Source organism: Aethalodelphis obliquidens, unplaced genomic scaffold (genome assembly GCF_003676395.1).
Source record: "Aethalodelphis obliquidens isolate GAN/ISIS:26980383/991018 unplaced genomic scaffold, ASM367639v1 scaffold132, whole genome shotgun sequence".
Classification (NCBI taxonomy): domain Eukaryota; kingdom Metazoa; phylum Chordata; class Mammalia; order Artiodactyla; family Delphinidae; genus Aethalodelphis; species Aethalodelphis obliquidens.
Genome location: NW_020838076.1, coordinates 494,955 through 507,632, shown reverse-complemented (window position 1 = coordinate 507,632; position 12,678 = coordinate 494,955).

Below are 12,678 nucleotides of genomic sequence, written 5' to 3'. Positions count from 1 at the left end.
TATCTGGGATGCTGTCTCCCGGGCTCCAGTCCTCATTTTGCCCCAAATAAAACTTAACTTGCAACTCTCACGTTGTGTATTTTTTAAGTCGACACAAATAAATGCTTTCTACTTGATTATTGCCTCCTAGGTTTATTTAGGTTGACAAACTCATGGCCAACAGCACTGTAACTCATGCCTGAACAAAGTTTATTAATACTCATAAAGCAAATCATAGCCTGCTTAGGAACACTTGGACAGTACTCCAATGCTGTGCTTGGAGGCCATTTTAAACAGCAAAATCACTGAAAACAAGCGAAAAAAAATGCAAGAAATATGGCGCTAAATAGACCTCGAAAAGAACACTTGTTTACAGTATGAGAGCTGAAATAAGGCAGAGCATTGCCTTATTCGACCTCAGCTGGCAATGTCTGTGTTGAAAGACTTAAATTCACCACTCAGTGCATGATCACAAATGACCACAAAAACACGGTAGGTATTGATTTTGGGATTACAATGAAATTTTGTGAGCAAATGAATCCACAAGTACCAAATCTGTAAATGATGAGGAGGGATTGTGTATATTGATGTATGTGTGTGTGGTGAAATCAGGGTTAAATTTCATTTTTTTCCCTGTGTATACCCAATTGTCTCAGCACCATTTAAGAAGAAAAAAAACCTGACCTTTCCCCACTCCTCCGCAGTGCTACTTCTGTCAAAAATCAAATATCCATTTATGCAAGGTTCTATGTGATATTATGATTTATAATGAGAAGTATGTATTTGGTCTTTGTCCTGTTTCTGGCTCAGAGCTCCTAAAACACTTGGAATTTCCTAAGGATGAGAGCCATAATGGTGTTTTGTTATGTTAATGAGGTGACTTTTGGAGAGCACTTAAGAAACCTATGGGTGGGGGCTAATAGCCATGAGAGCCAACCACGTGATTAGAGGGTTGGAACTTTCACTAACCTCCCCCACCTCTGGGGAGGGCCGAGGGGCTGAAGGTTGAATTCAGTCTGCCAATGATCAATGATTTAATCAATCATGCCTGTGTAATGAAACCTCCATAAAACCCCAAAAGGACGGAGTTTGGAAAGATTCTGGTTTGGCAAACGTGGAGATTTGGGGAGACTGGTGTGCCTTGAGAGGGCTTGGAAGCGCTGCACCCCCTCCCACATGACTTGCCTATACATCTCTTCCATCCTGCTGTTCCTGAGTCATGTCCTTTTATAACCAACCGGTGATCCATCCAGTAAGTAAAACGTTTCTCTGAGTTCTGTGAGCTGATGTAGCAAGTTAATCAAGCCCAAAGAGGGGATTGTGGGAACGTTTGATTTGTAGCTGGTTGGTCAGAAGAACAGGTGATAACTTGGACTTGAGACTGGCCTCTGAAGTTGGGGTCAGGAGCAGTCTTGTAGAACTGAGCCCTTAACCTGTGGAATGTGATGCTGTCTCCAGGTAGATAGTGTCAGAATTGAGATAACTTGTAGGACACCCAGCTGGTGCCCCAAAAATTGTTGGTATGGAAAAACCCCTCTCACCACATTGGAAATTGGTGACCCAAACAATTATAGCAACTCTATTTCTACCTTCTCCTGTTCTGCCCATTTTACTGTCCCTATACCAATATCACACTGCCTTAATTACTATAATTTTATAATTATTTTTTAATTTAATTTAATTTTTGTCTGTATTGGGACTTCGTTGCTGCACGTGGGCTTTCTCTAGTTGTGGCTACTCTTCTTTGCGGTACACGGGCTTCTCATTGTGGGGTGGCTTCTCTTGTTGCAGAGCATGGGCTCTAGGCACATGGGCTTCAATAGTTGTGGCACGTGGGCTCAGTAGTTGTGGCTTGCAAGTTCTAGAGCACAGGCTCAGTAGCTGTGGCTCACGGGCTTAATTGCTCCACAGCATGTGGGGTCTCCCCAGACCAGGGCTCGAACCCATGTCCCCTGCATTGGCAGGTGCATTCTTTACAACTGCACCACCAGGGAAGTCCCAGATGTTATCTTTTTAAATGTCACTTTCTATCTGTTGTTGATGGTACATAGAAACACCATTCTCTTTTATGTGTTTTTTTATGGAGAACTTGCTAAACTTACTTATCAATTCTAATAATTTATCTCTATATTATTTTGTATTTTTATGTGCATAATTATATATATAATGTGCACATATATATATATATATATATAAAATGTCATCTTCCCCTGCACCCTTTCTGATGAATATAACTTGACCATGCTGGCTAGGACTTCAGTACAAATGTTAAGTTGAAGTGGCGGTAGTGGGCCTCCTTGTGTTGTTCCACATTTCAATGGAAATTGCTCAGTGTGTCACCATTAAGTACCTTTTGTAACCGTCAGTTTTCAATTAAAGAAAGTTTAAAAAATTTTTTTTTTTTTTGGTCACACTGTGTGGCTTGTGGGATCTTAGTTCCCCAACCAAGGATTGAACCCAGGCCCTCAGCAGTGAAAGCACACAGTCCTAACCACTGGACTGCCAGGGAATTCCCTTAAAGGAAGTTAGTTTTCTTATAGAAATTTAGCCAAGTCTTTCTATTATGACTATGTTATTAATTATATCAAGTGATTTAACTCCACCTATTTTGATGATCCTATGATTCTCCCATTTTAATATGGTAATATGGTACATTACATTAATTAAAATTTTAAAGCAAAACAGAACAAGCATTTCTGAAATAACTCCACAATCTAATGATATATTATCCTTTTTTTCTGTTGCTGATACTTTGTGAGGATTTTTGCACGTACACTTTGGAATGAGATTCACAAGTAATTTTCCTTTCTTATACAACTCTTGTTAGAGTTTTTAACAAGCTGTTAGACTCACAGAATGAGTTGCAAACTGTACCTTCTTATTCAATTATTGGGAATGATACTTAGTGTAATGCTCGAATTATTGCTGTCTTGAATGTTTGGTAGAACCACTAGTGAAGCTCTTTGTACCTGCAGCTTTCAATGTAGGAAGATTTTCATTACTAATGCAAATGCTTTAATCATTAAAGAACTATTCAGTTTTAAATTGCTTCTGGGTAATTTTTGGTAAATTATAGTTTTCTAGAAATTTATACATTGTATCTAAATATTAAGTGTATTACCATAAAGTTGTTCATGACATTCCCTTATTAATATCTGAAAGATCTGTGACAATCTTTTGTTGTTCATTCTTTCTTTTCTTTTTTTTTTTTTTTGCGGTACGCGAGCCTCTCACTGTTGTGGCCTCTCCCGTTGTGGAGCACAGGCTCCGGACGCGCAGGCCCAGCGGCCGTGGCTCACGGGCCCAGCCGCTCCGTGGCATGTGGGATCTTCCCGGACTGGGGCACGAACCCGCGTCCCCTGCATCGGCAGGCGGACTCTCAACCACTGTGCCACCAGGGAATCCCTGTTGTTCATTCTTAATGTGTTTTGGCAGACATTTATTGAATTTTTAGAATAAATGTTATTTTTAATTTTAATTAATTGCAGAAAAATTGCAAAATTTAATTACAGAAAAATTTTAATTACAGAAAAATTGCAAAGACAGTACAGACTTCCTGTATACTTTGCACCCAGTTTCCCCTATTATTAACATATTATATTAGTATCATAAATTTGGTAACAAGCCACCAATATTGGTATCCTATTATTCACTAAAGTCCATACCTTATTCCAATTTTTTTTAACTTTTCACATAATGTCCTTTTCCTCTTTCAGGATCCCATCAATGATCTCACATCACATTTAGCTGTCATGTATCCTGAGGCTCCTCTAAGACAGTGACAATTTTTCAGACTTTCCTTGTAGTTTCGGTGTCAACATTTTTAGGTATTGGTGAGGTATTTTATAGAACATCCTTAAAGTGGGATTTGTCTGATGCTTTTCTTATAATTAGACTGGGGTTAGGTTATACACTATCAACAAGACTTATGACTTTTAATGACCTTGATCACATGGCTGAGGTAGGGTTTCTCCAGGGTAAAGTTACTTCTATTCATCTTTTCTTTTTTTTTTAACATCTTTATTAGAGTATAATTGCTTTACAATGGTGTAACAGTATCTGCTTTATAACAAAGTGAATCAGTTATACATATAAATATGTCCCCATATCTCTTCCCTCTTGCATCTCCCTCCCTCCCACCCTCCCTATCCCACCCCTCTAGGTGGTCACAAACCACCTACCTGATCTCCCTGTGCTATGCGGCTGCTTCCCACTAGCTATCTATTTTACATTTGGTAGTGTATATATGTCCATGCCACTCTCTCACTTTGTCCCAGCTTACCCTTCCCCCTCCCGTACCCTCAAGTCCATTCTCTAGTAGGTCTGCATCTTTATTCCCATCTTGCCCCTAGGTTCCTCTGACCATTTTCTTTTTTCTTTTTTTAGATTCCGTATATATGTGTTAGCATACGGTATTTTCCTCTTTCTGACTTACTTCACTATGTATGACAGTCTCTAGGTCCATCCACCTCACTACAAATAACTCAGTTTCGTTTCTTTTTATGGCTGAGTAATATTCCATCATATATATGTGCTACATCTTCTTTATCCATTCATTTCTCGATGGACACTTAGGTTGCTTCCATGTCCTGGCTATTGTAAATAGTGCTGCAGTGAACATTGTGGTACTTGACTCTTTTTGAATTATGGTTTTCTCAGGGTATATGCCCAGTAGTGGGATTGCTGGGTCATATGGTATTTCTATTTTTAGTTTTTTAAGGAACCTCCATACTGTTCTCCATAGTGGCTGTATCAGTTTACATTCCCACCAACAGTGCAAGAGAGTTTCCTTTTCCCCACACCATCTCCAGCATTTATTGTTTGTAGATTTTTTTTTTTTTTTTGCGGTACACGGGCCTCTCGCTGTTGTGGCCTCTCCCGTTGCGGAGCACAGGCTCCAGACGCGCAGGCTCAGCGGCCATGGCTCATGGGCCCAGCCACTCCGCGGCATGTGGGATCTTCCCGGACCGGGGCACGAACCTGCATCCCCTGCATCGGCAGGCGGACTCCCAACCACTGCGCCACCAGGGAAGCCCCTGCTGAGAGTTTTTATCATGAATGGATGTAAGTTATTGTCTGATGCTTTTCTGCATCAATTGATCTTATCACATGTTATTTTTTTCTTTAGACTATTGATATGGTTTGCATTGATTGATTTTTGCATGTTGAATGAGCCTTGCATATACACTTTATCATGGTGTATATTTTTTAATACAGTGCGGGATTCAATTTGTTGATATTTTGTTGAAGATTTTTGTATCTCTGATCACGGGAGAATGGTCTATAGTTTTTCTTTCTTGTGATATCTTTATTTGGATTTCATAAAAGGGTAATGTTGGCCTCATAAAATGAGTTAGGAAGTGTTCCTTCTGTTCCTATTTCCCAAAAGAGATTATAGAGAATCGATATTATTTCTTCATTAAGTGTTTGGTAGAATTCACCAGTGAAATCATCTGGATCTAGTGCTTCCCTTTTTGGAAGGTTATTAATTTTTATTTTCTGTAATAGTTTTAGGCCTACCCAGATTATCTGTTTCTCTTTGTGTGACTTTTTGTAGTTTGTGTCGTTCAAACAAATGGTCCATTTCATTCAGGTTATCAGAACTGTGGGCATGGAATTGTTAATAGTATTCTGTTGTTATCTTTTAAATTTTCATAGGATCAGTTATATGATCCTTCTTTCATTTATGATATTTGTATCTTGTACTCTCTCTTTTTCTTTTGGTTAGCCTGTCTGCAGGTTTATCACTTATTATTATCTTTTCAAAGAAACTGCTTTAAGTTTCTTTGATTTTCTCTATTTCTGTCCTGTTTTAAATTCTATTGATTTCTGCTCTAATATTTATTATTTCTATTTTTATTCTAGTTTTAGACTTAAATGTATTTTTTCTTTAGTTTCCTAAGATATAAACTTAAATTATGGATAATAGATCACTGTTCATTTCTAAAATATGTATTTTATACCACAAATTTCCTTCTAAGCACTACTTTCCACTCATCTCACAAAATTTCTAAGTTGTATTGTATATTCATTAGGTTCAAAGTATTTTTAAAAATTTCTCTTGAGACTTTTTCTTTGTTTGTTGTATTATTTAAAAATGTATTGTTCAATTTCCAAATATTTGGGAACTTTAGAGCTACCTTCCTGCTGTTTATTTCTCATTCAATTGCTTTGTGGTATGAGAATATACATTGTGTGATTTCTTTTATTAGGATTGGTTTCTGGAGAATTGCCTTGTTCTTTAGACTTGACTGGTTTAGGATATCTTTTTCTTCATTTTCCTTGACTCTCTGTGTTGGTGTCTGTGCATTAGACAAAGCAGGCACTTCTCCCAGTCTTCATGGGCTGGCCACGTATAGGACAAGACTCCAACAAATCAGTCCTGCCAGAGGTTCTGGGGCCTCTAATAATTCTTTCCCTCCTCAGGGGGAAACTGAGAGCTTGGGCTTTTTATCTGCTCACTGTGTGCTGAGCAAGAGAAGGCATCTACTAGCCCAAGCTGTGTGACTTCTGTCTCTCCTGGGGCTGGTAGATGGTGCTGGACCTGTTTGAACTCTAGGACTAGAGAGATAGATGCTAGGTCTTTGGGCATCTCAGGAGAAGTTGGGAAGCTGGCTGCAGGGATCAACTCTTTCCTTCCCCAGGAGGAAGCTGAAAGCTGGGATTTTCCATCTGTTCATTCTGTGCTGAGCAGAGGAAAGAATCTATGGCATCTACCAGCCCAAGCCATCAGTTCAGCTCTGCCCCTGGCTGCTAGACTATGCTGGACCTGTCAGAAGTCCAACTAGCAAGACAAAAGCCAGTACTCTAGGGAGCCCCTTTGAAAAAGTTGGGGTGTTGGATATGTGAACCAACCCCTTCATTTCCCTGGGTGAAGTTGGGAGCTAGGGGATCTCTTCCGGATCCTATGGAGCTGGGCTGGGATCAGGGACCCCAGTAAGAGGTGTCCCAAATCTCCCTACCCGCTTCAGTGAGTCTGGTTTAGCTTTCCTTGGGTGCAGGAGACTTTCTCTTAGTTTCTAGATTTCTCACAATGGGAATTTGTCCATGAATTGTTGCTGAACCAGTTTGTTTGTGGGAGGAAGGAGGATCCATGGTTTCCAACATCTTGCTGATATCACTCCATACGCTTTCCTTTAAAGGGGTTAAGGTGTGTTTTATGGCCTAGAAAGTGGTTTATCTTGGTGACTGTTCTTGAGAAAATTCATGTGACTTGAGAAGAAGGTGAATTCTACTCTTCTTGGCTGGAGTATTTCATAAGTCTCAATTAGACCAGTTTGCCTGATAGTGCTGTTTAGGTCATTTACATCCTATTGATTTTCCACCTGGTTGATTTATCAATTACTAACAGGGGAGTTTTGACTGACCAAGTGTCCACAGTTGTCTATTTCTTACTCTGTATTCTGTCTTGACCAAAATTTAGTCAGGTTTCTCTCTTCCCTAGGGCCCCTGAACTTTGCTTGTCCCCAAGTGTGAGCAAGTACTAAAGTGCAGAACATCTTCCCTTATCAGTTTATATTGAGAATTGGCTGACCACAGTGTGACACGTGTCCTGTCAGACCCTGCTGGGCATTTCTTCTAATTGGCAGTACCAAAGGTACTGCTTACGTTTTTGTTTGATTTTGAGATGCTTGCAGATTTCTGAGATGGGGTAGATCTCCCTGTTACAATAGTTTTTCTTCTGAATAAAATCTCTCCTTATCTAAGTCCAGATTTGTTTTTATTTGACAAAAGTTTCCAACCCCAATAGATGATTTGTCTATTTCTCCTTAAATTTCAATCAGGTTTTGTTTCATGTATTTTGGCACTCTGTTGTTAGCAACATATGCGTTTAGAATCATTATGTCTTTTTATAAAATTTAACTCTTTATCATTATGTAATATCCCTCATTAATCTGTTTTTTTTTTTTCTTTTTTGCCGTGCCACACGGCATGTGGGATCTTGGTTCCCTGACCAGGGATCAAACCCAAACCCCCTGGAGTGAAAGCAGGGAGTCGTAACCACTGGACCACCAGGGAAGTCCTCTCTGGTTAATTTTTTTTTTTTTTTTTTGCGGTACGCAGGCCTCTCACTGCTGTGGCCTCTCCCACTGCGGAGCACAGGCTCTGGACGCGCAGGCTCAGCGGCCATGGCTCATGGGCCCAGCGCGGCATGTGGGATCTTCCCTGACCTGGACACGAACCCGTGTCCCCTGCATTGGCAGGCAGACTCTCAACCACTGCGCCACCAGGGAAGCACCTCTCTGGTTAATTTTAAGTGTCAACTTGGCTAGGGCCCAGTACTCAGATATTTGGTCAAACACAAGTCTAAATGTCACTGTGAAGGTATTTTTTTAAAGGTGAGATTAGCATTTAAATCAACAGACTTTGAGTAAAACAGATTTTCCTCCATAAGTTGAGTGAGACTCTTCCAACTAGTTGAAGGCTTTAGAAAATAAGAGAGGCCCCCTAACCTTGTTATGTGTTAACTTGACTACACTAAGGGATGCCCACATAGCTGGTAAAACATTATTTTTAGGTGTGTCTGTGAGAATGTTTCTTAGAGAGATTAGCACTTGAATTGGTAAACTGAGTAAAGAAGATCTTCCATCGCTAATGTGGAAGGGTATCATCCAATTCCTTGAGCCCCTGAATAGAACAAACAGGTGGAGAAAGGTGAATTTGTTGTCTTTGCTTGAGCTGAGACATCCACCTTCTCTTGCCCTTGGACATCGAAAGTCCTAGTTCAAATATTCTTCTATTTTGTTCTCTTTCTTCGCCTTCTGATATTCAAATTATTCATGTGTTACACATTTTTGGAATTCTTAGATATTTTGTTCTTTTATTTTTCATTCTTTTTTCCCCTTTGTATTATAATTAGGAAGTTTCTATTGACACATCTTTGAGTTTACTGATTCTTTCTCCAGCCATGCCCATTCTTCTGACGAGCCCATCAAAGGCATTCTTCATTTATGTTACCATGTTTTAGTTTTCCAGAATTTTCTTTTGATTGTTTCTCATAGTGTCTGTTTCTCTGCTTATATTACTCATTTATTTTTTCATATTGTCTACTTTTCCATTAGACTCCTTAACATATTATCATTGTTATTTTAAATTTCCTGCTTGATAATTCCAAAATATATGTCACATCTGAGTCTTATTTTGATGCTTGTTTTGTCTTTCCAGACTGTTTTTTCTTTTTGTTTAACATACCTTGTAATTTGTTGTTACAACTAGGCATGATGTATTGAGTAATACAAACTAAGTTAAATAAACTTGTAGTGTGAGGTTTTATGCATTTTGGTTAAGTTTGCCTATATTTAATGTTTGCTGTAGCTGTAGATGACAGAGGTTTCAAATTCTTGTCATGCCTTTTTTTTTTTTTCTTTTTTCTTTTTGAATCCCCTGTTGTCTATTGGCTTCCATGAAAATAATTCCTCTCGGTCTCTGCTTCCATCTGTGAATTATATTGGTATGGTGGTGGTGTGTGTCAGAGGGTAAATGTTCTATAATCTTACAGTTAAAATTTTAGTGGTCCTATGTCCCTGAACTGTGAGCTTCGGAAGCGCTTCTCAGATATCCCCCTTTTAGGTGACACACAGAGGGTGCCGGCAGTCAGGCACATGCTCTATCCCCCAGGTGGGATAAGGCTCAGTTAAAGTCTTTTCTGCTGGAGGGTAGGTCTTTGTTGTGGAGAACTCTCTGGGAATATTTCAAAGAGGTATGTTTCCCCTCCTGCTAGAAACAGAGGGAAAATTTTTCCTGGATCCTTACTTGGAGAACATGGTGTGTTCCTGGAGTGAAAGCCCATGAAAGCATGGGATTCTCCCTGAGGTTGGGTCCCCAGAAGTTTCTCATTTTCTGGCTAGGCCACACTCAAACTCCAACATTTTGTCTGTTACCATTTAAGTGTTATCTCCAGTGCCTTTTGCTACAAGTTAGCTGTTCTCTGTTATGAGTCTCTGTATTTGCCTGTCATTGTAGACTTTGGGGTGGCAGTTTGCTCTGATACTTTGATTCTCTGAAGGATCCAAGAAAAGTTGTTGATTTTCAATTGTTCAGCTTTTTTCTTTTTCTAAGAAAGGAAATGGTAACTTTCAAGCTCTTTTCCTATAAGTGCTGAAACCAGAAGTCTATCAATTTTATTATTTATGTCAAAGGACAAATTTTTGGTTTTGTTGACCCTCTTTTATTGTATATTCATGTACTGGTTCGTTAATTTGGCTCTCATCTTTAATATTTTCTTTTTTATCTTCTGGGGGTTAATTCTTCCATTTTGTTTCTAAACTTACTAAAATAGACTATTACTGCATTAATCTTCATCCTTTATTTTTTTCTCTGATATATGTATTTAAGGAATAAATTTCCTGCTAAGCATGGCTTTAACTTCATCCCACACATTTAGATATAGCATTTGTATTAACTTTTATTTCAAAATAGTTCTAATTTCCATTAAGACTTATTTCTTCACCTAAAGATTTTTAAAGCATATTTAAAAATTTTGAAAAGCAAGAATTTTCATTTTATCTTTGTGATGTTGATTTCTGACATTGTGATCACAGAGAATATGCCATAACTGAAATTGTTTGATTTTTATTGAGATGAGCTTTGTAGCCAAGGATATAGGCAATGTTTACAAGTGTTCAGTGTATGGTTTTTAGAATATGTATTCTTCAGGAATTACACAGCAGTTATAAAGTTCAAATTGTTAATGGTTTAATTCCAGTTTTCAATATCTTTACTAATATGTTTGTCTGCTCAACCTATCCATTAAGGAGACCAGTATGCAATGTTTGAAAAGTTTTCAATTTTATTATAATTCTACTAATTATCCTTTTATATATTGTTGGCCATATTTTTAGCACAAACAAAATGATGGACACTTTGTTATATATTCATGATTAATTAAGCCTTTTATCATTCTGAAGTTAAAGTCTTTCTCCTTACTAATTGATATTGCTGTAATTCTATTTTATTTCATGTTAATGTAGCTATACCAGTTGCAATTGCATATTGTGTTTTTATCTCCTGCCTCTGCTTTAATGAAGCAAGCGCCCCAGAGCTCACCTGACCAGACTTTGTTGACCTGAAGAAAAGAGCTTCTTGTTGCCTATCCTCAGTGAAATCAAGAATTGTTTCAGCACATGGGCTTCCCTGGTGGCGCAGTGGTTGAGAGTCCGCCTGCCGATGCAGGGGACACGGGTTCGTGCCCCGGTCAGGGAGGATCCCACATGCCGCGGAGCGGCTGGGCCTGTGAGCCACGGCCGCTGAGCCTGCGCGTCTGGAGCCTGTGCTCCGCAACGGGAGAGGCCACAACAGTGAGAGGCCCGCATACCGCAAAAAAAAAAAAAAGAATTGTTTCAACACATAATGACAAGCTATGAATGCCCCCCACCCTATACACACATTCTCTTACCCTTGGTCTGACATCTGCATTAAACTAAAGGAATGATTGATGTCCAGTCAAAACCTTAGGCAGACTGGACTTGCCTTTTAAGTATCTTTTCTGTGGCGCATATTCTAAGGTGGGCTGTTGGATTTTTCAGTGTCTCAAAACCATGAGGCAAAAAACTCACCTGTGAGAAGAGTGGGATGAGGCACGGATGTGGCAGAAATTTACCTGTCACTTTCCTAGGTTCCTTGTTGTCATGGAAACGATTGCCTCGGTCTATACTGCCTGTGTGTGTTTGGGAGAACCCCTCTTGTATTATGGATCTCAGAGCAAGCCTTCTATGAAACGAGGAGTCATCAGAGTGAAGCTGTCTTAACACATTAAACTCCAGCAATGGGAGTGGGCTAGCATTTGGGCCTCCAGAGGATGCTAAGTGAAGTGAGAGGCCACCTGGTTATCGCTTCTAAATCCAGTGAACCAGGAAGAATGAGTGCTTAGCTCACACCTGGCTGCGCTTTACATCGTTTTAAGCTAACGTTTATGGGCCGCTTCCTATTTGTCAGGCACTGTGATGTACCTTTTAGCTTCATGTCTTGCTTAATCTTTAGAATGAGCCAGTGGGCTGTACTATTATCCTCATCTGCACTTTACTGATGGGAAATTGGGGCTGAGAGAGGTGAGGAGACTTTCCCAGGTTCGGCCTGGCTCCTTCTGTTGCTCTACCTGGCCGTGGGCTTCCTGGGACCTGTTCTGTTTGGCAGCAGTGGACGTCTTGCTTGTTCTGAGATCCCTCTGACTCACGCTATTGGTGAATGAGTAACCCTAAGCCAGCCGAGCAGCCAAGGCAGGGAAGGGTCTGTTCCAGGGAAGCATTTGTAGACGAGGCTGAAGTTCCAGAACTCCTTTGGTTTTGTGTTTGCGCATGTGATCAAATGGGTCTATACCAACGTTTCTGTTTTTCTTTCACATAAAATGGAAAGGATTTGAGGACTGGACCCTCTACATAGGATATCATCATTCACTATTTTTCTGTTCTGTTTATGGGTAGTAAGGAGAAGACCAGCCCTTAGAAAACCGGTTCAGCTTGGACATCGTTAAGAGTGGAATGGTATCCTGCAAAATACGCATGTTGAATCCTAATTCCCAGGACCACAGAATGTGACTGTATTTGGAAACAGGGTCTTTACAGAGGTAACCAAGTAAACACCATGAGATCCCATGTGACTGGTGTCTTATGAAAACGGGAAATGTGGACACAGAGGCATGGATAGAGGGGAGATGATGTGAGAGACGGGGGAGAAGACGGCCATCCACAAGCCAAGGAGAGA